The sequence below is a fragment of the Ursus maritimus genome, unplaced genomic scaffold (assembly GCF_017311325.1).
Source record: "Ursus maritimus isolate PB19 unplaced genomic scaffold, ASM1731132v1 scaffold_23, whole genome shotgun sequence".
NCBI lineage: Eukaryota > Metazoa > Chordata > Mammalia > Carnivora > Ursidae > Ursus > Ursus maritimus.
The window spans coordinates 36,068,318-36,095,027 of NW_024424786.1; the positions used below are offsets into that span (position 1 = coordinate 36,068,318).

Here is a 26,710-nt window from a genome sequence, read left to right on the forward strand (position 1 = left end):
AGGAGTTACCACAAGATTCCTTAGCATAGTATCTAGTCCATAATAGGCATCACACAATTGTTAACTCTTATTATCTAATAACCATCAATTTAGCTGTATCTACCTGCAATCTGGTTGTCAAGCGTGATACCCCTGTCTCCTTCCATCACTGAGCTAACCACTCACAGGGTCAAATATTCTACCTTCTGGAACCAGTCTGCTTTTTTTCTGCCTCTACTGCTAGTACTCTAGTCTAGATTACAGGGGTTTTGCACCCCCACCATAACTTCCAGATTTTTGTCTTAGCCACTTGTACCTCCTTCCAAGCCGTTCTCCATCCAACTCCTAGTGCAGCATTTCTCAAGCTTGATTAATACATAATCCCTATTTAAAGAAAAGGAATTCTCAAGGAATAGAGTTTGACTACCTAAGACTAGCCTAGGACTTTTTTTTTTTTTTAAATATTAGGTGTTTTTTTTGTTTGTTTGTTTTTTTTCTTTTTTTTTTAAAGATTTTATTTTATTCGACAGAGATAGAGACAGCCAGCGAGACAGGGAACACAAGCAGGGGGAGTGGGAGAGGAAGAAGCAGGCTCATAGCGGAGGAGCCTGATGTGGGGCTCGATCCCACAACGCTGGGATCATGCCCTGAGCCGAAGGCAGACGCTCAACCGCTGTGCCACCCAGGCACCCCTAGCCTAGGACTTTTAATCTATGAAAGGGTCAGTTTGCATTTTCCTTGCAGAAGGGGTATTTTACTGTTATGCTGGTAATGTTTTTAAAAAGTTATTGAAATCCTCGTAGAATGGAAGCTATGTCTGTGACTCTTTGGGCTCTGAGTATTCAGTTTCACTCCTACAGTGATCTTCAAAAACATGCTTCTGATTATTTGCTTCCTGGTCAGAAACCTTGAAGACTTCCATTGCACTTGGAAGGAGACTCCGTATTTTCAATATGAATCTCTCAGAACCTGTACCCTCTGACCCTTACCCGTGTGTCCAGCGTTACCTCATTACCTTCTACGTTATGCTGCAGCCGCACTCATTCCTGTTCTTCCATCGTGCCAGCTTCCTTCCCTCCTCAAGTCTGACTGGCACTTGGTTTTCCTCTTGAAGTCTTGCTTTCGGGTGGTGCCACTTCATGTCCCTCAGCTTAAGTGTTAGCTCCTCAGGGATGCTCTGTCTGCACCCCCAGACCCAGTTCTGTTCCCCTGTTATCTACTCTCTTGGCACTTCATACTTTCCTTTGTATCACTTGTGAGAATTCCGATTTACTTGCAGAATTATTTCTTAACTGTGTTTGTTTAAAGAGCTTGTCCTTGCCAGATTGTGAGTTCCTCAAAGGTAAACATAAGTCTTTCTTGTTCAGTGTTGTATTTCCTGCTGTATCCTGTGGTCTTCAAATATTTGCTGAAAGGAAACACCTAAGATCCTTAAGGCAAATGATAAATTAGTAACATGTGTTGGTAGATAATCTCAGAATAAATATTAGACATTTATACAGGAGAAAACTGGAAAATGAAAGTAAATGATTGATGTGGCTTCCATCAGGAGTGAGAGTGAATTCAGAATTTAAGCATTTGGGTTTTGAGTCAAGGTCATCCAACTATTAACTATGCTAGAGTTGTCTATTTAGAGATTCTTTATCTAACCAAGGAGATCCACTTTGAGATAATCTCTACTTCTTTTGTTTCACCTCTTTCTGAGCTCACAGGCAAGAGTTATGTAATTCTGGTTATCTTGACTTGCTGAAGGTAAATATTGAATGAGCCAAGAACCATGATGTCTCATAAAAACCAGTTCCTTCAAGGCTTATCAGCAGAACAAGACTAGGTCCTAAGAGCTCCCAGAGAGATCAGAAGATACCCAGCACAAGCCACTGTGAGCTGAGTGCCAAGGGCTGCAGGTCTGTTCTCCCTAGCATGTTTGGAGACTGGAGCAAGGGTACAGGTGGAGGCATATCTGCCGTAACTGTAAAAGTTATAAGGTGAAGAAGCTTAATTAAGATAGGTTCTGCCCTCCTGTTTTGGCAAACTAGCTTTCATAATGAGATAGATAGATTTCATTTAGCACTCTTAGCCCTCAGAGTTCTATGCTGGAGCACTACAGTGTGGTTCAAGCCGCTACCCATCACTACTCTACCCCCCTTCCAGTGGCCCATGGTCCCGTTTCTCCTCTCTTCCCAGCCCTTTTCTGACCTGCATTGTAAAGGGCCTCCCACTCATGGACTGCATGTGTGTGAATACTACAGATGACATGTCTAAACTCTATGCATTTTCCCAATACACAGCTGCCCCTTGGCCACCCACTGGGCCCAGCAGTATATACACCTGCGAGGGTAGACTCAGGAAGGGACTCATGCAGGCCTTGGATATATGAGCTCAGGGCCATTTGGGCAGGTAATTCTGGGAGGATTGTCCTCTTGGTCCCACACATCTTTTGCCCCAAGGGAGAGGCAACAGTGGAGAAGCCTAGAGTGAGGCCCTTCCCTGGGCAGAAGTTCCTCTTGGCAGATCTGGGGGTGATGCAAAATGCCGTGGTGGCAAATGAATTTATCCCATATTTTCTCTCCTGTTGTAATGTGACGTCTAGAAGGAGCTAAAGCTGAAAAGGAGGTGTGAAATTGGATGGTTTTCTCGTTAAGACTGCTGATTCTGGAACCAGGCCCAATGCTATGCTAGTTGGACTGGTCTCTGTTTTCTTTTAGGTCATTCCTGAGCTTCAAAAGACCACAACTAGCAGCACCAATGCCATAAGAGTTTTACAATGTTTCTATTATACAGATGCTGGGAATAGCAGGAGATTATATGAAGAGAAGCAGGATTTGGATTCATTTTTGCATTCCTCATTGATTTGTCAAAGATGACATTGAGTAGCTGCTAAGCACATCTGATTTATTACTTAGAATCATGATCTTGCACTTGAAATCAAAGGGCACAGAGGATTTATAATATTAGTGATTTAAAAAAAAGGTGCCAGTGTAAAACAGATGAAAATGAAGTGGAGGTAACTGAAGGAGAATTGGAGGCCTGCTTCACTATCTCCTCATCAGCGGTCCTAAGGACCTGTTCAAGGTTTTCCAAAGTGTGGGTTTCCGTGATTCACCTGGGGACAACTGTTAAAATTGGGATAGACCCTGGGAATTTACATTTCCGGCAGTGACACATATGTATTCTAAAGCTTCCAGCTATGACTGATCCCATTGGACTGCAGTGGGGTCAGGGCATCTGTATTTTTAAATAGCATTTCAGTTAATTTTGATAAACTTTGGGGGCCATTGAACAGCGTGCTCCTTGATGTGATATTAGCTGAGTCGGTGGTCCTCAAAGTGTAGTCCTGGAACAGCAGCATCAGCATCACCTGAGAACATTCAGAAATGCAAATTCTTGGGCAAATGCAAATTTGCCCGGAAATGCAAATTCTTAAAATCTGAAGAAGAATGTCCTGGAGCACAGCCCAGCAATCTGTAGTGCAAGAAGCCCTGCAAGTGGTTCTGAAAGTTCTGATGCTTCTAAAGTTTGCAAAACACCCTAAATGCCTTTCCCCAACAATTCAATAAACACCTGTTGACACTCCCTGAACATTTTGTTCTCCCAGGAATGTGAGAGGGCCTGGAGAAGTTGTAGTTTTCAAAGACTTGGTAGTGGCACTTTATTTGCACCCCTGATTTCAGTACCGGAGTGGTCAGTGGAAAGTCAAGGTTCAGGAGGGAGAAAGAAGTATTTCTTTGAATATAAAAATAGTGGCTTTTTAGAAAAGTAGGCTCCACACCCATTGGGGAGCCCAACTCAGGGCCTGAACTCACAACCCTGAGATCAAGACCCAAGCTGAGATTGAGAGCTGGACACCCAACTGACTGAGCCACCCAGGAGCCCCAAAATAGTGGTTTTCATAAAGAGTTTTTATTTTCTTCTTTGTGCTTTCCACAGTTTTCAGATATTAAGCAATTTGGATCAGTGAGAACACAATGCATATATTCCCAAAAAGTGAAAGCAATCATCAGAGTGATAAGTGCCGTCAGCTGGGGGTTGGTGGTATTGGCTATGAAATGACCTGCAGCAACCAGGCCAGGTATCTCCAATATCCCATGTTTTGGTCATTGGTTGTGAGCTGACATCATGAAGGATTTTGTGGGGTTACAATCATTTTTACTTTTGTACCTGATTTTTAGCTTTTTCTGAGCAAGATCCAGGTACAAGAGTGCCCTCATGCTTTGTCGATTGAAGGTATAGTTTCTAAGAGGTTGCTGGGCCTTTTATGCTTTGCTATTTTGAGTGGAAGTGACTTGCCATTCTATTTTTCTGACTTCTGTAGTGATACTGCTTTCTGTCTTTTGCTTTCCACCATGCCCCAAAGCAAGTGATTTACCTAGTTTAGCCTTATGCTTGGAAAAGAGCTATTTTTATTCTTCCTTTTAGATATAGGTATTTCCTGTTGTGAAACTCCCCCCATGCCCATCCACCCTGTGTAAGGAAAACGTTCCCTTTTTATTCTGCCATGTCCCACCCTGATCTCTGATCTACTCCTAAGCCAGCCACCTGCCTCCAGTCATCTCCTGTCCCCTCCCTGAGTGACCGTGTGTTAACTCTAAATCAGATTGTGGAAAACAAAGCCCTTCATTTTTCCTCTTCTCACTTCTTATTTTTCCTGAGTCATAAAGTTATCTTTTAACATCTGTTGTTTTATTTGCCTTGTCTGTGTGTCCTACCTGTGGCTTATCTTACAGCAATATTTTCTCACCTAAACTATATATATTTTTCCTTATCCAAAAACTCCTGGATACTGCATAGAAAGTAAACAACACTTGGTTATTTCTAGTTTTTCCTTATGAAAATCTAGTGGTGGGTAGCTTTATCTGCATAACCTATCTTTGCATATCTCTCTAAAAATTCCCTTAGGATCTAATCGTGGTAAAAGCACTAACGGGGAGCCACAACTGTGGATAATGAATGAAGTTGGCAGACATATTGGACACAAACGGGCTTTAATCTACGACCTCTTCACTTTGCTTTATAGAAGGACACAGGGCAGAAGACAGCAGGCACAGCTCTTCATCTCCTTGGCCGACCCAGCAGCTGCTTAAATATGTAGTTTCCTTTGTCCCTTCACCCACAAAAGATGGGTGTTTGGCTACCATGGAGGAGGGCCAGGAGCTACAGAGAAGCGGCAGCTTCTGTGTTCCACTGATTATTTACATTGGCCTGGCCATGCAGACCAAAGGGTGTGTACCAGCTGGAGGCTCCCCCGATCCAGCGGATGTCCCACGCAGCAAGCAAAGCAGAGACGACATCCCACATGTAGCTTAACTCTGTAGTTGTAAGGGAATGCTGCTGGGTGGAGGAAACGATGGGGATTGTCAGCCTCCATGAGCCTGACCTGATGTTAGTTTTTCACTCACAACTGCATGACTTCATATGAATGATCCCGTTGCACCTCTCAAGGATGTTCTGGTGTGTGTGTGTGTGTGTGTGTGTGTGTGTGTGTGTGTGTGTGTGTTTATATATAAGACACTGTGCTCAAATTTTCTCTGTCCTCTGGGACAAAAATTTCTATCTGAATCTTTCCTTGTTCGGTTCTTTTGACAGTGTCAGTAGGATATATTTCTTTTGCTTTCTGGGCTGTGGTGGAACCAACTGTACTTGGTCAAGATGACGTTTTGCCTTCTGGTGGTGTCCCTGGGAATTGGCTGTCCTGTAACCAACATACCTGAGAAGGGATATGAGTTTAGTTACCTTGTCACTGAATGTGGGATTCAGAAAGACCATTTGAAATCATTAACCCCCAGACCTTAACTTGCAGTGGTACAGTGCCAGATAGGTGCAGTCAAGGCCAAAGATGAAGAACCTGCTCATTTTTATGACACTTGAGTTTTGTACTTCTAGGAGAGAAGGACCACTGGGACTCCAGAATTGGCCCTAAAGAAGTCATGGCCTTTTAGGGGGGAATGCATTGACGTATATATTATTAGGACTTTTCAAGTACTCTTAAGTCTTCTTTAGTCCTTCTATCTCCTAAAATCTAGAAACACTGTAAAGACATGGTTTCCAGTTTTCATAGTAAATAACAGGCTAAATGGGCTAACAGTTGACCACAGGTCATGCAGCTGTCCAACAGAGGAAGGACTGAAATTTAGACACTGGTCAGTTGGGATTTACATTCTGCCTTTGGAGAAGGAGGGAATGAGAGACTGTAGACCATAATGTAGCCCAGAGATAGAGAGCACCGTGGGGATTCAGAGGAAGGGACGACTGGGGAAAGTGTGAGTAGAGGTCGATTTGCCGTGTTTATGATTTTTACATTGATGTCCCTGAATGAGTTTGGTCTATAATTGCCCTTTTTAATATACTCCGCATGTTTTGGAGAAGTTTGGGTGAAACTAGCATTTTTAGATCCCTAGATGTTCTATAGAACTTGGTGGCAAAACCTCTTGTATCTTTCATTTTTCTTTGTGGTTATGTAATTAGAGTGAAGTCAAGGCCAGGGGACTCAGGTAAGGTAGCAGGACTAGGGAGCAGGAAAGCCAGAGAATGAACTTGGGTTTTCTGACAGTAACTTTGAAACGATTCAACATCGACCTTTGGTGGAAGATGAAAAAGTAGACTGCATTTAACAGGCAGTGGTTTTACAGCGTGAACTCAAGAGAAACAGAGGCATAGGTAAATTAAGTGCAGAATAACTCACCTATCCATTTAGAGGTGTGTATGTGTTGTATACAAACAATTCTAATTTCCTTCGACATACTGCTTCATATCCCTAAATCTTACTAATTCGACTTCTCTGTGGAGGTTCACATATTTCTAATTTCTTTGGCCTTTATGTTCCTTTCCTATATTTCAAAGCATGCCTTTATTATGGATATAAGGGGGGAAGTGACAAAGGCTAAAGGATTAATAGCCTGACTGTACAAAGCTGATACCACTGAATAAGAGATGCAGACAGATCAACCACAATGTTATTACAGGGACAATAAACCAGAAAGTGCAACAACCAATCAGAGCTACAGATTTCTTTTGTAAGTTATTTTCCCAGGGCATGAAAACCATTTTTAAAGTTTTCAGAGCCTTACAACACCCCTTTGAGATTATACTTCCAAAAGCACATTGGTATTTATAGAACAACTTGCTTAACAAATAGAAAAGTCTCCAGTTTCCCTAGCACACAAAAACCAGTGGTGATATTCTTATGAGTATTTTGGTTTGATATTGTATCAAATCGGATTTTTTGAATGAGTTCTATGATACAAAGGATCTCTCTTTTGGTGGCTTCATTTCTTTCACAGATTTATTTTTATTTATAATGAGGATTTTCCATTTAAAGGGCAGGACCTATAATTTCATTAGTTAGCATTAAAAACGAAACACAGGCCTATAGCATTTAGTTTAACCAGTAGTCGTGGAATAGGGGAGAAAAATTTCTTTTAAAAATTTTATGTGTACAATATAGTGGTTTTAGTGTATTCAGAAAGTGTGGGGCGCCCGGCTGGCTCAGTTGGTAGAGCATGCAATGTTTGATCTCGGGGTTGTGAGTTTGAGCCGTAGGTTGGGGTAGAGTTTACTTTTTAAAAAAAGGTTGTGCAAACATCTCCATTATGTAATTCCAGGGTGTTTTAGTCACACCCCAAAAGGCACCCCATACCTATTAGCATCACCTCATAGTCTCCCCTTCCCCTTACCTGTGGCAGCCACTAATCTAATTTCTCCTTCTATAGATTTCCATATTCAGGACATTTCATAAAAATGGAATCATGTAATATGTGGCCTTTTGTGACTGATTTCCTTCACTTGGCATATTTTAAAAGCTTATCCATGTTGTAGCATGTATCAATCCTTAGTGCCTTTTTATGGCTGAGTAATATTTTATTGTATGGACATACGCACTTGGGTTATTTCCAATCTTTGGCTATTACATTCATGAATAGTGCTGCTATGAACAATTGTGCACAAGATTCTGTGTTTCCAGTTGTCTTGGGCAAATACGTAGTAGTAAAATGGCCACGTCCTACAGTAACTCTGTATTTAGAGTTTTTGAGGAATTGTCAAAACTGTTTTCCAAAGTGACTATCTCATTTTGCATGCAATACCTGTGATTTTCTTCCTCTTTGATGCTAGTAATCATAGTGCATGTGATTTGTATATCTCTCTGGCCATTTGTATATCTCTCTGGAAAATGACCATTCAGATCCTTTACCTATTTTTTAATTGGGTTATTTGTCTTATTATTGACTCGTAAGAGTTCTAGATCTGTCTGGATACAAGTCCCTTATCAGATAAATATTTTCTCCCATTATATGGGTTGTCTTTCACTTTTTTGACAGTATTTTCTGAAGCACAGAATTTTAAAATTTCGAAGTGCAGTTCATCTCCTCCCCTCCCCCTTTTTTGGTTGTATGTGCTTTCGGTGTCCTATTTAAGAAACAATCACCTAATCCAAGATCAAGAAGTTTTGTGACTATGCTTTCTTCTAAGAGTTTTATGGTTGTAGGCTTTTGAGTTAACAGTTTGAGAGAATTTTTTTTGTTGTTAATTTCTTAGGGTTATAATTGACATACAATATTCTATTAGTTTTCAGCATACAACAAAATGATTTCAAATTTGTCTATGTTGTGAAATGCTCACCAGAAGTCTAGTTAATATCCATCACCATATACGGTTACAATTTTTTTCTTGTGATTAGAATTTTTACAATTGATGCTTAGCAACTTTCCAACATACAATACAGTATCATTAACTATAGTCACCATACTGTGTATTACAGTCCCATGGCTTACTTATTTTATAACTGGAATTTTGTGGCTTTTGACCACTTTCACCCATTTCACTCTCCTCACCCCTGCTTCTTGCAACCACCAACCTGTTCTCTGTATCTATGATTTCACTGTTGTTTTAGGTTCCATGAGAACATGAGATCATACAGGATTTGTCTTTCTCTGACTTAGTTTACTTAATATTATACTAAGTCCTCGAAGTCCAGCCATATTGTGAATGGCAAGATTTCCTTCTTTTTATGACTGAATAACATTCCTCTGTGTGTGTGTGTGTATGTGTGTGTGTGTGTGTGTGTGTGTTACATCTTCTTTATGCATCCCTGGATGGATACCCTAAATCTTGGCTATTGTGAATAATACTGCAACAAACAGGAGTGGAGCCATCTCTTCAAGATACTGTGTCCATTTCCTTTGGGTAAATACCCAGATGTGGGATTGCTGGATCATATGGTAGTTTTGTTTTTAATTTTTTGAGGAGTCACCATATGTACATTCCATAGTGGCTGTACCAACTAACATTCCTACCAAGGGAGGGGAGGAGTTTCCTTTTCTCCTTGCCAACACTTGTTATCTTTTGTTTTTCTAATGGCCATCCTATCCCCTTGAGGTGCTATCTCATTGTGGTTTTGATATGCATGTCCCTGGTAATTAGTGAGGTTGAGCGCCTTTTCATATGCCTGGTGGCCATCTGTTTGTCTTCTGAGAAATGTCTATTTAGGTCCTCTGCCCATTTTTTTAATCAGGTTTTTTGTTTTCTTGCTATTGAATTGTTTGAGTTCCTTAGATAGTTTGGATATTAACCTTGGTCAGATGTATGGTTTGAAAATATTTTCTCCCATTCCATATATTTTCTCTGCACTCTGTTGTTGACGGTTTCCCTTGCTGTACAGAACCTTTTTAGTTTGATGTAGTCCTGCTTGCCTGTTTTTGCTTTTGTTGCTTTGTGCTTTTGGGGTCCTATCCAAAAGATCATTGCCCAGACCAAAGTCAAGGAGTTTTTCCCCGTTTTCTTCTAATGGCTTTATTGTTCAGGTTTTACATTTAAGTCTTGATTCTTAATCCATTTTGAGTTGATTTTTAAAAAACATTTTATTTATTCATTTGAGAGAGAGAGAGCATGAGCAGGGAGGAGTAGAGTGGAAGGGAGAGAGAATCTGATGCAGACTCCGTGCTGAGCAGGGAACCTGATGTGGGGCTGGATTCCATGACCCTGAGATCTTGATCTGAGTCAAAATCAAGGGGCAGATGCTCAACTCACTGAGCCACCCAGGTGCCCTTAAATGTGTTTTTTTTTAAAACAGAGTGGCCATGTAGCCCTTGTATATTCTCTTATGATAAGATGTCTGGATATACTTTTTGTGTGGAAGTGATTTTACAAATAAAACATGCTGTGTCTTTGTGGCAACCCATCTTGATGTCTGAGTGATAACCTCAAAATAGGGCCTGAGCAGGGAGGCTGGTCATGGAAGGGTCGTTGTCATCCACCCTGCTGTTAGTAGCTGCTTAATAAACTACTTACAGAGGGATTGCTAGTTTATGCCTGGTAATGTGTTAGAATTTTTCCAGTTTAACTTCTTACAGTGAGTGGAGAGGAGATTGGGGGAAAAAAGTGGATATGGAATTTTCAGAAAGGTGAGCAAGTGGTTCACACCTGCCACTTAATTAAGCACATCTTCATACCAGCAGCCCTCCTCAATATTAACGATTACCTTAATCTACTCCTTTCAGACCCATCTTGAGCTGTGAACTCTCAGAACCTATTCCATTCACCTGACACGCCACTTGCTAGCTGTGCCTTGGGGCAGGTTATCTAGCTTCTCCATGTATTGCTTGATCACCTGTAGAATGGGAATAAAATAATACCTACCTCCCAGAACTGTTGTATGATTAAATGAGTTAACTTATAGAAGATTTTTAAAACAACATATGTTCAAATATTAACTCCTGTGTAGCAGGTGCAGTGAATAAGCCACAGGTCTGTCAATTAAACAGTGTCAGGGAAGAGTTACAGAATGCTGCATCACTAAGACATCATTTGTGACATTAAAACAATGGACAAATGTGCTCTATTTGTAAAACAGATGCTATCTACATATATGCATTTAGGAAAAGTATAAAACGATGCATGAGAATGATAGTTATTATCTCAGGAGAAGGAGGAATTAGATGAAGGAGGGACACATGAGCGGTCTCCACTGTAACATTTTGTTTCTAAAATATAACTGAAACAAACACATAAAATGTTGAAATCTGTTAAAGCTGAGTGGTGCGCATATGAATGTTGTATTTTTTAATCTTATGGTTTGAAATATTCTTTTTCTTATAAATTACAGCTTGGATAGAGAACCTGAATAATACTGACTTCTCTAAGTCTACAGTTTTACAAAGTGTTCTCTATCAAGTTCATATTCCAAACAAGAGGACAAAGCCAAAGTGGTCGAATTGCTGTGTTTACGTTGCTAGCAAGAAGTGAAGCCATAACTGAATTGGAGTCTTCTCTCTTCTCATCTCCCATGGATGTTAGTAAGATTGGCAAATCCAGGCAATAATGTTCATGTCTTGGCAGTTTTCTGAATTGTGCACAAGTCACATTTTCCATTCAGAAGAAACAGAGCAATCTTGTGTTGGTAGCCTGATTCCTTTCAGATAGCTTTAGTAGCCATGGTGGAAATGAACACCATTGGGTCAATGAGGACATAGAGTATAAAGTCTGACTACACTGCAGGCCTATAGCTATGGGAAAAGCTGTAGTAGAGCATTCCCATACCTTCCTCCAAGATCAAGTATGTAATTAAATGATATATGATTATTAATTAAGATTAATTAAAATCAGGATGTAGAGGGTTTATCTAATAAGTGATGTTAATATAATTGTGTTGGCATTCAGGGAGAAAAATTAGATTTCACTTTACTTATTATTTTATTTTTTAGAGAGAGCAGGGGGAAGGGCAGAGGGAGAAGGAGAGAGAGAATTTTAGGTAGGCTCCACTCCATTCCCAGCACAGAGCCTGACTCGGGGCTCAATCTCATCAGTTTGAGATCATGACCTGAGCTGAAATCAAGAGTTGGATGCTTAACTGACTGAGCCCCCAGACATCCCTGCTCATTATTTTTAAAAAAGTTTCCAAATGGATCAAAGATTAGAGCTAAGAATTAATTCATAAAACATTAGAAGAAAATGTTGGTGAATACTTTTAAAATCTTGGGTTGGAGAAGCATAAGAGAAAACCAGAGACTGTGAAAGAAAAGTCTAATAAATTGCAGTACATAAAAACTACTGCTGTTTGTTATAAAAAGATTAAGGTGCTAGTGCTGATAAAAAATGTAAAGGTAATTTGCAGTATAGTATCTGGAGAACCGTATACCGTGTGTGTGTGCATGCACACATGCTCGTGCACCCACACTTCCCTAGGAACACTCACACGTGCAGGAGGAGTACCGTGCAAGGGAGTAAATAGCAACGTTATGAAACTAGCTGGTGTCGCAGCTTAAATGTCCTTCAGCAAGGAATGGGTAAATAATTTATGGCACAGTCACACAAAAAACATCAAAAGCAATAATAAACAAAGATGTAGAAGACAATAGTATATAATATTTATTGATACATGATGCTTATGGATCCAGAAATATGGAGTAAAGTGGTAAAACTTGTAGAGAGACAACGATAAACCCAAAATTTGCCTCACAGATGACCACTGGTCATGGGGGAGGGAGAAGGTCACTTTGTTATACCTGTCTGGTGCACAGAGCTAGTCCCCAGGGTGGAAACAAGGAGGAGCAGCCATCCTAACCGGGGGTGTGGGGATGTCTTTCATTTGGTCCAACCCTGAGCCAAAACCCACCCAGGAGACAGGGACGTTGTGGTGGGCGGGCTGCCTCCTGTGTTGTAACAGTTGAAGTCGTGCTCTGGTGTTGGTAGTTAACCACATTTTGGACAGGATTAGAGAATATCCTATTAGCTTGACTTCCTAAAACTTGGTATTTTATGCTGCAAATTGCAGATTAGTGGGACGTGTAAGCAAAACACGCTATTTGAGGGTTTTCTAGAACTGTGTCTTCTGTGGGCCTATGAAAGTACCTATTAAATTGTAATACAGCTCTTGGTTCAGGGTTAGTGAGTTGTGGAGGCTCTTCTTTAAGGAAGGGTTTGAGGATCACTGAGACACCCCCCCCCCCGCCCCACTGACCAGTACCAATCATCCATTAAGTCATTATTTTTGATTTATTGCTTATTACTTACTTATGACTTGTGCCTGATGGCAGTCTTTCTAACCCCAGGTCTGGGTGGTGAAGAAAACCCCTGGGGGCAGAAGGCAGAGTTCTAGAAAAACATAACTGTCTTGTACACCTGAGAAGGCAAACCCTGAGAGGATGTGGAGTTCGGAAGACTGGTTTTACCTGCTTTCACATCATCCCCCCAAACACTCCCTACAGCGGTGGTTCTCAAAGTGAGGTCATGGCTAGTAGTACCAGCTTCACCAGGGGACTTGATAAATGTGCACATTCTCACGCCCACCTGCAGGGATGGAATCGGAAACTGCGGGGGTGTTTTGCAGTGTGTGTTCTCTGAGGCTCACTAGGCTGTGAAACTGGAGGGGGAGCTAGGAAGAAGTAGCGTGGTAGGCTGTTTCCACCTGTCCTACCTGCTGGTTGCCTTTCATTTAGCACTTAGGTGTTTCAGAAATACACACAGACCTATCTTATCATGCTCGACCCATCTGCCCCTTGATTTGATTCACCCAGACCTGAGGGGAGAGTGTTGACCAGGTGGAAATGCTGCTGCCTGCCTCCAGTGCTCATCGGTCAGAGTAGGGGGACCCATTAGTAGAACGTCCCATCAAAATTCGTAAAACTCATTCTAAGATTGTAGACTGGTCCCTGGTAGAGTATCTTGAAGTATCAATTTGTGGAGCCTGGGGAATTAAAGTTCAATGATCTGCGGATCTTTTGGTTGATAAAGAATGGTTTATTAATCATTTTTTCATCAAATAGATATTGGGCATCTCCTATGTTCCAGGTGACAGTCCAGCTGCTGGGCATAGTGGTGAACAAACCAGCAATGTTACCTCCCTCACGGGGCAGATTTTGTTGTGGGGCAAAACCATTAAACAAGCAATTACACGAGCATGACATATAATGATAAGAGCATTAAAAAAATAAAACAACTAATGGGACTGAACATTGATGAGGGGCTGTTTTCAGGGAAGAGTGCTCTAAGGTGGTGATTAAGTGGAAGTCTGAATAGAGAGAGGGAGGGAACGGTTACAAACATTGGGGAGAGATTGCCAAGGAGAGGGATCAAAAAGTATAAATGTCATGTGGTGGGAAGGTATGGCAAGGACGATAAGAATGACCCCAATGCCACTGTCTTGCGTCACTCCTTCTCTGTTAGTGTGAGTGGAATCTGTGATTATACGGAAACATTACTCCTGTGATTATATTACCTCACATGGAAAAGTGGATTGTTCAGTTGATTTTGAGTTAATCAGAAGGGAGATTATCTGAGTGGGCCTAATCTAACCACAGGAGCCCTTAACAGGCAGAGTTTTCTCTCGCTGGTGGCGTTAGTCATTGACAGGATTTGGGAGTGGGAGAAGGACCCTTTGCTGATTCTAAGATGGCGGGGGCCCTCTGAGGGAAGTGTGGACAGCCTTCAGGAGCTGGAGGTCTCTGGCTGAAATCCAGCAAGGTCGCAGGGCCTTTAGGCCTTTAACCCCAAGGAACTGAATTCAACCAACAATTCGAGTGCACTTGGAAGCAGTTTCTTTTCCAGAGACTGCAGGTAAGAGCCCAGCCTGTCTGACATTTTGATGTTGGCCTGATGGGACCCTCAGCAGACAGCCCAGTTGAGCTCGTGTGGACTTTTGATGTACAGAACTGTAACATAATAAGTAGTGTTGCTTTAAGCGACCAAATCTGTGGTGATTTGGTATATGGAGCAATAGAAAACCATACAAACGACGTTTGGAGTGCTTGAGAGAATTAGCTCAGAGCCGCTGGAGCCCAGGGAAGCAGGAAAGAACAGCAGGGAACACAATGCAAGGTGAAGAGGAGTCGATTAGATTTCACTTCGAAACATGGAGTTAGCTCAAACACAGAAAAGTGAATAAACAATGCAAGGAAAAACCCTAGAAGGTATAGCACCAAACTGTTTATAAACATACATTAACATAGATTTTTCACATGCGTACATATATGTAAGACAACACTGGGAAAATAGTGTGGAAGGGTATACATTAAATACTTTTCTTTTTAAATAGCAATGCCAGAATTTTATTTATTTATATGAGAGAGAGCACGAGCAATGGAGCAAGGGGGAGGGGGAAGAGGGAGAGGGAGAGGGAGACTCCCTGCTAACAGCAGAGCCAGATAGATGTGGGGCTCACTCCCAGGACCCTGAGATCATGACCTGAGCCCAAGTCAAATGCTTGACCGACTGAGCCAACCACACATCTCAACTTTAAATACTTTTAAGGATGACCATTTAAGATCAGGACGTGGACTTAAGAGAAACATAAGATGAGTCTTTCCATGGATCAATAATGCTAGTTAGCCGTGCTAGCCTATGATCAACAGAGTTCTGGCTCCTGAGAGTCACAACTACAAAACATCCTAAAACAAAATAATAGGCAAGGAAAAAAAAAACCAGGAATAATTTCATTTGTGAATTTGGCTAACATTTATTAAGAATTTACCGTGTGTCAAGCACTTCTTAAAACATGTGGTTGCATTAACACATTAAGTGCTCCCACGGAGCCTGTGGGGTTGTACTATTATAGTCCCATTTTACAGATGAAGACACTGACGTTCAGGCAGTTTAGGGAGCCTGCATAAGTCACATAGATATTAGGAGTCTATAAAAATGAAAATCCAATCAGTCTGTCTCCAGAATCTATTTTCTCATCACTGTGCTAACTTAGGTCATGAAGTCTCATTTCCACCAACGGATTTTGTCTAGGCTAGTGGTCTTCATATCGGAATATTTATACTTTTGGAAGTTCACAAAGACTTTCCAGGGGGAGTTCATGAATTGATAATTTAATGCCTTTAACTTCCAGAGACTCAGCTTCTATGGGTACTTTTTCTAAATACCGATCTGCCAGATATTAAACATGAGTGCCCAGTGTCCTTTTTTAAAAAAAAATTGTTTAAATTCAATTAATTAACATATAGTATATTATTAGTTTCAGAGGTAGAGTTTAGTGATTCATCAGCTGAAAACTATAGAACACTTATGAAAGAGATTTGAGGAAGACACAAAGAAATGGAGAAACATTCCATGCTCATGGTTGGAAGAACAAGTGTTATTAAAATGTCTGTGCTACCCAGACCAATCTACACATCCAGCGTCCTTTTATAGGCATATTTCTCCCCCATCCCAAGTGAGACTGGATGATGCCATGGTAATAAAAACCAAAATGTCAAATAAAGTAATACATTGAAATATGGGTTTAGCAGGGCTTCCTTAATGAAGACCAGGGGCCAGCAAACTTTCAGGAAAGAGCCAGCTAGTAAATATTAGGTGCTTTGTGGTTTCTTTTGCAGCTCAAGTGTGCTGTTACGTTACAAAAGCATAAGGAAATGAATGGGCAAGGCTATGTTGGATAAAATTTTACTTATGGGCTGTGGTTTGCCAACCCTTGATTTCTGTCTTTCCTTATTGTATCTGTATTCCTGTTAAGGGTGAAGCTTGGCATCACAAAAGGAGAAATTAGGCCAAAATAGAATGCTCTGGATTCAGAAGTCAAAGAAGTATTGGTTCCTGATGCTGATTATTTATTTAATGTTTAAATTGCAAATTACTAAAAAAATGTTTTAGAGAATTAAATTCTCAAGACACATATTTTTTTATATAAAATCCAATGAATTATGGCCTTGTTGGGTGTTGGACTAGTAGTCGATGACCTAGCCAACACCACCTGTGTTGGTAGTGTAGGACTAAACCTTTCTCCATGTTGGCCACCGGTAATGCCATTAGTAAAATGAGAACATTTCCAGTTGTCTTTCCTCTCTTTTCTGTCTTTGGAACTGAGTCATGTGAGCTGAAATAGGAAACTTTAAACACACACCACTAACTTCTTTTGTTTCTAGCAGTTCTTCGATTTCCTCTAGCCAGTCCCAAACAGGTGGAAATTCTAGGCTATATTATTCAGCATAACCAACATTAACCTTTGACTACAGGCACTGAACAACCAATGAAAACATAAGCTTGCATATAACAAGTTTTACATATGATGAATTACCACAGGACTGTGCATTAAGAAATAATACAGAACTGATTAAAAGAGAACACATTTTATTATTATTCCTTATGAAGTTAAAAACAGGGGCAGACCCTTCTAAATAAAAGATCATGAAACTACAAAGGGCCATTCCATTAAAAATCACGGCTTCTAAAACATTTAAAAATGTAAGATAACACACAGGATCCACAGTATTCTCGCTGCTAACATGCAGTTCAACTGTCACAGCTATAGGGGTTCATATCCACCTTCCAAATTCGCAGGTGGAGAAAGACGAGCCGTGTGATTTTTTTTTAAGTAGCAGAACTGTGCATCAACATAGTTGTTCTGCAAAGAGAAAAGGAACCAGAATCTGCTCCAGTTTTGTTCTCAAATGTTTGCCCCCAAAAGCCTACCATTCCCAAGTCCCAGGGAGGGATGGTGAGGATAGAAAGAAAAGAGGTAATGTTTGGGGTCTTGTCCAAAAAAGTTAATATAGGAGTTATACATGTCTAAGGATGTAAATATTTTTGCTTCTTTTAACCTTGACTGTATCAGAGATATGTAATATATATCTTTTTAAAAATAGCATCTGTCACATATCCCAAGTTTTAAAAAGAGCTTACCATCTCCAGCATACAGCTCTTTCTGTTCAGGGAGAGCAATATCCTGGTGTGTAACACATATGATTGTATATATTCAGAATTTCCTTCTTAGCTGTCTGGGAAGGAAAATCCAAATAATTTAGGAAATGTACTCCCTGACAGGCATTTAATCCTTTCAAGACAGAATCTAAGATATTTCTTTTTTTTTATTTTTAAAGATTTTATTTATTTATTTGACAGAGATAGAGACAGCCAGCGAGAGAGGGAACACAAGCAGGGGGAGTGGGAGAGGAAGAAGCAGGCTCATAGCGGAGGAGCCTGATGTGGGGCTCGATCCCAGAACGCCGGGATCACACCCTGAGCCGAAGGCAGACGCTTAACCGCTGTGCCACCCAGGCGCCCCAGAATCTAAGATATTTCTGAGGGTACATTCTCATGGATTATCTACCTTATTGAAGTCTACATTCTATGATTTTAGTATTAATTTTAACACATTTATATTTAATATTCTATTGATATTGATTTTGGTAAGAATGTGCCACCTATTGCCTCATCCTCCATGGCTCCCAAGAGACACTCTGAGTCACGTGGTTAATATGCCCGTTCCTGCCAGACAGATAAGGGGCCACCAGAAAGACTGACATCTCTAGTAAGCAAGGGCGCACTAACCAGCCCTTCCTGAATTGGAAGCACAGGTGTTTATACAATTTCCGTGTAAAAATCTTACTGTTTGCTGTTACAAAATATCCAGGGACAGCATTAATCTATGTACTTTCAGTGACCTCACCTTCTCTTTCCTGTTGACAGTCTCCCCACTGTATAAATTTGCTATTCCTGGGCTTCGCTTGAGGCCACCTTGTTTATTTGCATCATTTCCTGTGGTTATTCTTATGGGAGCTGGATGCCTATAGAAGGGAGAGGCAGATAGAGAGAGAGAGAGGGATGGAATTAAGATCCATATGAGCCCTGGTGATTGAGGTTCAGAACCTGAAACCAAGCCCTTGACCCTTACTTTTCCTGCTTTGGCATCAGAGGTTTCCACTGGTGGGAGAAACAGTATGAGATGTTGTCATCCTGTCCTCATTTTAGAAAATGGGTTTATTAGTTTAAGAACTGGGCTTTGTAAGCTTAATGCAAAAGAAGGCCCTCCCAAATATACCACCAGATTTGCTTTTAGCTGGTGAGAAGTCGTTATGATCTTGGACCATCTGTAAAAAGTAGAGTCCAAATAAGCCAATAGGAGTCCTATCCCATGGGTCACAGAGACAGTTAAAATATTTAACATTTTACTAGTTAAAAGGAGGATTCTAGTAAGCTTCTCTTTTCTCCCCAGCCCACAAATTCACAGTGGTCAGTGCACAGCACTCCCATCCCCTGTAGGTGAACCTCTAATATTCCCAGTTGGTCTTGGCTAAGAGATCATAGAATTTGTCATATGGACAGTAACTATAATTAGAACAAACCAAATTCTCAGTCCAAGATTTTCTGGATAAATGGTGAAGTCAGACGTAGTCGTCCTACATGCAGCTCTATACACATTGAAGAGGATAGACTGCAGCAGTGCTGACAGCAGCCACTGTGTCCTGCGTGCCTCTTAGGAGCAAGAGTTGTTCCAGTCTCTTGATGTACATCATCTCATTTAATCCTCACTACATATCAGTGAAATAGGCACTATTATCTCCACTTTTAAGATGGGGAGGCTGAGGCACAGAGTTATGAAGTAACTTCCCCAATGACACACTGGTAATAAGTAGCAAAGCTGGGAGCCCAAGAACACAGAACAATAGGGCATCAAGGGGTAAGAGTCTCAGGAGGGTCTGGTCGACCCTGTCATAATCACGTGGTCTCCTGGCTTCAGTGCTCTCTGCCTCCCCAACCAGTTAAAGGCAGTTGAAGAATGTAAAACTGCTTGGGTGTTCTAGACTCACCGGGGGACAACACAGGCCACAGGTATGGAAGCTTCAAGATCTGAGAACTTTGACATAAAGATGATTTCAGATACAAAAAGGATACGATCCCCTGGGAGGACCTGAGGAGACAAAGAGAGAGTGTAAGCCGACTTAAGGATTTTGTTAGGAATTAGTGGTTTAGTCAACAGCTCTCAAAAGCAGGCACATGTGCACTGAAAGCTGTCTTCCCACTGGGAAAGGGGGCCTTTTTCTAAGTGGCCAGAAGAGGTAACACCTGTATAGGTTTTGGCTCATAGGAGATGGGAGCACCCGCCCCTGGAGTTTGAACCATATTGCCTCAAAGCTATTACTTATCATTATCAAGAAAGGGTTTATAACCTCTTCTTGAGAAACTTTTCTCTAGATTCTAGGAGGCTTTGAGTTGCTGAGCATGACCCTTGAATAGTAGATGAATAAGAGATACATCTAATTATAAAGAATACTTCAAATAGGTTTATATATTTTTGAGAAATAACTTTTTCTTACAAGGAAATGTGAAAAATGCAGTATGGACAATATAAAGATTTAATCTCATCATCTGGGGACTGCCGCAGTATTTGTACATTTTTTAAGAATGTATTCTCAATATTCACTTAACGTAACTGAAACTCCTCCATTAGCTTACCTGGCCCCGCCCCTCACTTCCATCAGCATCGTTACATATTTATAGGAACGTGAACATAATGTCAAAATTTGTTTTAAAAACACGCTAAGTCTTTGTTTCTTGGTTTTTGAATGGAGAAAAAAACTAAAGGAAAGGACCTTCCCTCAGGGTTTCTCATGGAGGTTGGGTGGAATGAGGTAGGTTGTTTTGGAAGGCAAGGCGCCAAAGCTTCCTATGAGGCTCTCCAACTATCTGCAGCCCCCCTCGGACTGGTGCCTTTGCTCTACCATCACCGGATTCTTTGAGGGGGGTTGCTGAGAGGCCAGGATGTGGTTTGGGCAGTCTTTCAAAGGTCAGAGGTGTCAACCACTCACACTCCTCCCCCGTTTGCCTAAGCCAGCAAGGACTGGCTGCTTCTTCAGGCTATGAAAATTTAGAGAGAGATGAGGCCTCTTGGTTAGCTTTTATACTACTGAGCAGGGATGGGCAAACTTCTGTAAAGAGCCAGATGGTAAATCCCTTTGGCTTTGTGGGTTTGGTGACCACTGTCCCCGTGATTCACCTCTGCTCTTATTATAGTTTGAGAGTAGCCAGAGACAGTATGTAAATTAATGAGCAAATGAGATGGTTTTGTTCTAATAAAACTGAATTTATGGACACTGAAATTTGAATTTCATATGCTTTTTCCTTATCACAAAACGTTATTCTTCTTTTATTATTTTTTCAATCATTTAAACTTATATCTATTCTTAACTCATGGACCACATAAAAGTAGCTGGTGGGCCAGATAGGGCCTTCAGGCTGGAATTTGCTAATCCCTGATATAAAAAAGAAGAAGAAGAAAAGCCTGCTTTCTAGACTTAGGACAAGTTCTGTGTCTTATTTAGTTTTGCATTCTCTAGAGAGGGGTGCCACTAATTGAAAGGTGAAAACTGTTTCTTTTTGCTTTCTTTTACCTCCCAGGGCCTATGTGACATTGGCAAAATCAGCTTAACTTAGTAGTAGGGAAAAACTAAGAAAAACCCCATGGCATGCAATTTGTTAGGCAGAAAGTCTTTAAGAAGATTTAATTAATTGAGCAGATACCTAATTACCTCAATCCTGATGTTACAGTCCCTGGGATGGTATTGAAATTCATAAAATCCTTGATGGACTGAGGTTACAGGACATTGATCTCCCAGGAACACTTCATCAGAGGCCATAGGTAAATCGTTATGAAATGCAGTTGGCTTAATCCTGGCCAAGAACAAAGAAGGGCTACATCGTATATACACTATTGAGAGGTAGAAAAGAAAAATTGTCAGAGAATATAGTGGTACCATGAAACGTCAGGGAAGCTCAGAGCTAGTTAACAATACAAGGCATCCTCCCCCACCTCGGTAGGGGAGAAGTATTTTAGAGGTGATGTTCATAGTCTTATTTTGTCCCTTGAAATGTAACATGCCCTCCTACCGCCAAGAAGAATCCAGGAGATAGTATCCATGGATGAAAATTAACCCAAACAAGACAATAGATGCCCTATTTTACAGTTCTAAATGGAAGGTCATCTCCGCTTTGGCATTTATATTAGTAATTATGGGCAACAATGTACTTACCCCCATTCCCAATTTAAACTTCTGGAAAGCAAAAACTACGTTCTAATCTTAATATCTCTATTTAATCTTATTATTTTCTTAACCAATACAGTTATTTGACCAAACTAAAATGAATAAAGTTGGTATTGAAATTTAGTGATCATAGCTTAACTTAATGTTCCTTTTCAATATTATTTTCTCTTACTACTAATTTGACCTAGTAATTATATTATTTCAAACATTGTCGTCTTTGCATGAGAATGTAAGCTCCATAAGAATGAAACTGTGGTCTGTTTTGTTCATTGCTGTATTATTTAGAGCCAAGAACAAGCCCACAATAAATGATCAATACATATTTGTTGAATGAATACATGAGCAATACTACCTATTGCTGAGAAAGAGGGAAGCATGAGCATACCCTTCCGGATCACAAGCGGCTGTGTTTAAGGAGAACTAGAATAATAATAAAACTGAGACTTGTGATGAAAAGGCATCCCCACGGATGAAGCAGCCCAAATGGTGCTGATAAAAGATTGGAAAGAGCTGGTATCATACCCAATCAGTCAAGAGACAACTGAAGCTATAATATTTTTGGTTGAAGCATTCAAGGTTGCTAACAGTCAAGAAATTGGGTGGTGAAATATAAGATCTGGCAGTTAAATCCCAGAATAATTTGACACTGATGATAATTTAGTAGATGAATTGGAGAATCCGAGAAAGGAATTATGTGCTTTCGAAAGGAGGCAAGCGTAGAACCACTGGAAGAATCATTCCCCCTAGTGGGATTGATTAGATTTTAGGGGTAAACTGTTCATAGTCTTAAAACCATCTTCTGCTGCTGGCAATTTCCAACTACTGGGGAATCTCAGTATCACAATCATAAATGTAAAGCTCACAGAAAATGATTGGGCTGTCCACTCTCCCTTTTGGCTCATGTTCGGTAGGTAGACGAGATATTCTCCCTTTACACAGAGGATGACTCAGGCATTAAGTTACCTGTCATTCTAGGCAGTGAGATTAAGAAATGCAAAGACTCTGGTTGGTGACTTCCAAGAACAGATAGTTCAGTGTAACCACATTCTAACCAGAATGTAATGAACCACAGTGAGCATGATATGGGGTAAGGAGGATCTGATCGATAATTTTAAAAGTTCATCCTAGTGGGTAGAAGGAGAGTGGGTTGTTGGCCTGGAGTGGAATCAGGGAGAACACTTACAGGGAAATTCATATAGACCAGGACCTGCTGTTGGCAGCTTGGACTTGAGTTTCTGTAGAAGAGATGGAAAGAACCAGTGGGATTCTAGAAACACTTTGGACGCATAGGCATGTGGGGCTGGGGAAGGAAAAGTGATAATTCTAAGGGAATCTGAATAGATGGTACTACAATTAACTGAGATGAAGAAACCTGGAGAGAGACAAGTTTAAGATTTTTAGAAAACACACCCCTTTCCTTTTAGACGTAATAGTTTAAAAATACATGTTCTCCATCCAGTTAATATGTTATATAGATAGTTGGAAGAGTTCAAGGGAGATAGTGGTAGTAGTGGTAAGATCTCAGAGAACTTAGCATCTGGAAGATACTAAAATGAACTCATATGTGGCAGGAAAGAATAAAAGAATCTCGCCAAATTTTCTGCGAGTTAATTTTGTCCACTATGAACATGAACATAAAGTGACTTCAGGGGTGCCTGGTGGCTCAGTCGGTTAAGTGTCTGTCTTCACCTCAGGTCATGATCTCAGAATCTTGGGATGGAGCCCACGTTGGGCTCCCTGCTGAGGAGAAGTCTGCGTCTCCCTCTCCCTCTGCCTCTCCCCCTGGCTCATGCTCTTTCCCTCTCTTTCTCAAATAAATAAACAAAATCTTTAAAAAAATGACTTCATGTTGAGTCCCAATTGTGGTTAGAATCAAGAAATGATAAAGTCACTGGCTCTTCATTAAAATTTTATTGTGGAGTCAACATTAGTGCTTGTTAAAAATCAAATTCCTTGGCCAAATTCTCAGAACTCCATTTCTTTATTTTCTTTATTATTTTTAAAAATTTTATTTATTTAAGAGAGAGAGAGAGTGAGAGAAAGAGAGAGAAAGCACAAGTAGGGGCAGGAGCAGAGGGAGAGGGAAAAGCAGATTCTGAGCTGAGCACCGAGCCCAACGTGGGGCTCGATCCCACAACCCTGAGATCATGAACTGAGTTGAAATCAGGAGTTGGACCTTAACCACCTGAGCCACCCAGGTGATCCTAGAATTCCAGTTCTTTGAATGTGGAGTGGGCCCCAGATGTCTACATTCTTATGTCCCCCAGATCTTCCCTATATAAGACATCTTAAAGAAAAAAACCCTGTGGTATATAGGACCTGTGTCTATCAGAATTTTGAGTTGGTCTGTCCAGCTGTAAGAGATCATTTAGCTTTTCTCTAGAAATAGCATTAGGAATCTCCATCCTGAAGTCCTTATGTGTGTATTTCAAATAACTGGATTCTGGAGGTGGACCAGACTCTGTATCTTGAAAATCTATTAGGATATAACTCTCTTGGGCTCATGATTAAAATTTCTGCTACACATAATTCCAGTTACTGGCATCTTGATTTACCAAACTGAAAAAGGAAAGGTCCCTCTGAAATAGCTGAGAATCCAGAGACAAGCATTTGACACATATACAGTGAATGTGTCTTTTCAAGGTTTCTGTCCAGGCCTCATTCTCCACAGCTAAAGCCAAGATAACCCTTGCATCTCAGATATATTGGAAACTTCTATCTAAGTGACCAGCCCCAATTTCCTTCTAGTATGATAAGCTATCCTTAAAGGGGGAAAGGGTATTGCTGGACAAAGGACGCTACCTGTGGTGAAGCCAGGTGGGAAACAAGGCAGGTCACTTAGTGCCGACCCTTAGTTATTAGCAATGTAGCGGCAGATGGAAACATTCCGATTTGGAAAGCCAAAGAAGCAGCCCCATTATTGATCATCAGTTACCCACCATCTCTCCTGTTACCCTGTAAATACCTGGCTGTTCTCCAGAGCAAGTCCAAATCAGAGAAAAAAGGAGGTGCAGACTGCCTACTGCCAGAAAAACCTTCATCTGGCCAGCGTTCAAGGCAACGTGCATTCAGGGAATAGGAAGTTGTGAGAGGACCAACTGACTTGTGTTCGTATAACTGAAGCCTGTCAGGTGTCTGCAATAATCCATCATTTGGGGCAGCTTGAAGAGAGCCTTTATTCATTATAAACAAAACCTCCTAAGATTTAGTGTTTTATTATTATTACAGGTACTAAAGATTCATAAGGTGAGTAAAGTGTATCCTTTCAATGTTAACACTGAGGAAAACTTAAATAGCTGTGTATTAGGTTCTCCAGTGGAACAGAACCAAATAGTATGTTGTATGTATGATAAGGAATTGTCTCATGTGATTATGGAGGCTAATAAGTCGTCAGATGTGTAGTTAGCAAGCTGGAGACTCAGGAGTACTAACAGTGTGGTTTCTAGTCCAAAAGCTTGAGACCTAGAAGAGTCAGTTTCAGCTTGAGTCTGAACACAGGAAAAAACCAATATCCCCGCTTAAAGGCAATGGGGTAGGAGGAGTTCCCTCTTAGCCTCTCTGTTCTATTCAGGCTTCAATTGACTTGGATGAGGCTTACCCACACTAGGCAGGGCGATCTGCTTTACTCATTCTACAGTCAAATATTAATCTCATCCAGAAACACCCTCACAGACATACCCAGAATAGTGTTAAACCAAATATCTTCATATTCTGTGGCCCCGTCAAGATAGAAATAACCACCACGAGCTGCATAGTACCTTCTCTGAAGTACCAGTGTTATGATAGGACTCTGAAGGTCCTTCTGAGTCAGGTACCTTTTGTCCAGAACCTGTATGGTCTGCATAAGGTACTGGAGACATATTATGCAAACAGGATTAAAAGGTCCTAAATTTTTTTTCCTGAAGTCTTTAGATGAGCAGCATTGGGGTGGGGCGGGGCTCTGGGTGAGGTTGATGTGAGGGGTAGAATACAATTTGAGTCTGTTTCACCAGGGTGGCTGTAGGGAAGCTCTGGAATTTTGAAGACAGAATTGAACTAGGGAGTAGCTAAGAAAACTTACCTAGCAGTATTGTGAGGGGAGGAGATAAAATCAGTAAGGGACAATAGTTGATAATGTGCCACAATGTGGTTTCATGTGAAGTCGTAAAAGAATAGCTGGGGTACCCATCTGGAAGAGCAGGTGGGCCATGGATGACTTAATGGGAGGAAATGAGAGAGAAGAGGAAAACCAGTTAACTCTGAGAACCATCAACGTATATTTTTGAGAGAGAAGATAATGATGGGAGTTCATCAATTGTTCAATACTATTAATTGGACCCAAGGAGAAGACTATAGCTAGGGCTAATTGGAACCATCCATTCTCAGCTTTTAGGAAAGAACCTAAGCAACTAGCCTAGAAGTCCCATTGTGACTGGGGCACAGGGGGGCAAGAGCGCCTGGCTCCGGGGGTCCAAAACAGACCAGGTTCGGCCACTTACAGCTGACAAAATCCAAAGGCAGAGAGACGAGTGGTGGTCAAACAAGAGAGGGATTTATTTCAGTGAGGCCAACACTGGGGAGAAAGCGAACTAATGTCTCAGAGACTATCTCCAAAGGGCAAAAAATACTTTCAGGTTTATGTAAGGAAAATGCGGGACAAAGGTGTGTGGGTACGTGCAGATAGGCGGTGAAGGTCAAATGGATTGCTGTCTTGGCGTCCATCATTGGGGGGTTCTTGGTGGCTCAGGGAAGTCCTTGTTGCTGAGGGGGTAGTTTTGGTTCCCATCAGGGGATGATTTGCCCTAGGGTCTTCTGCCTGAGCCAAGAGACAAGCCAGAATGAAGAACTAAACTAGAAAATTTGAGGTCAAAATGGAGGCAGTGAAGCCCTCTTTCACCATGACTCATGGTCATCAAGGAACCACCCTTTCAAACTTCAGTCAAAGTGTACTCTTAAACCTGAATCTTGCTGAGAACACATCCAAATCAAGGAAAAAAGCAGAA

General features: G+C 41.0%; 1 protein-coding gene across 10 annotated transcripts in view; it reads left to right on the forward strand.

Moving 5' to 3' along the window:
- Nucleotides 1–26,710, forward strand: part of LOC103666168 (oocyte-secreted protein 2-like) — a 130,451-nt gene that overhangs the window by 55,363 nt on the left and 48,378 nt on the right. For 6 of the 10 annotated variants that reach the window (XR_005837129.1, XR_005837130.1, XR_005837131.1 and 3 more), the window contains one exon: nucleotides 11,075–11,260. The exons of the other annotated variants lie outside the window; for them this stretch is intronic. The gene's annotated coding sequence lies outside the window, so the exon portion shown is untranslated. The remainder of the gene's footprint in view (nucleotides 1–11,074; nucleotides 11,261–26,710) is intronic. 10 annotated transcript variants of the gene reach the window in all.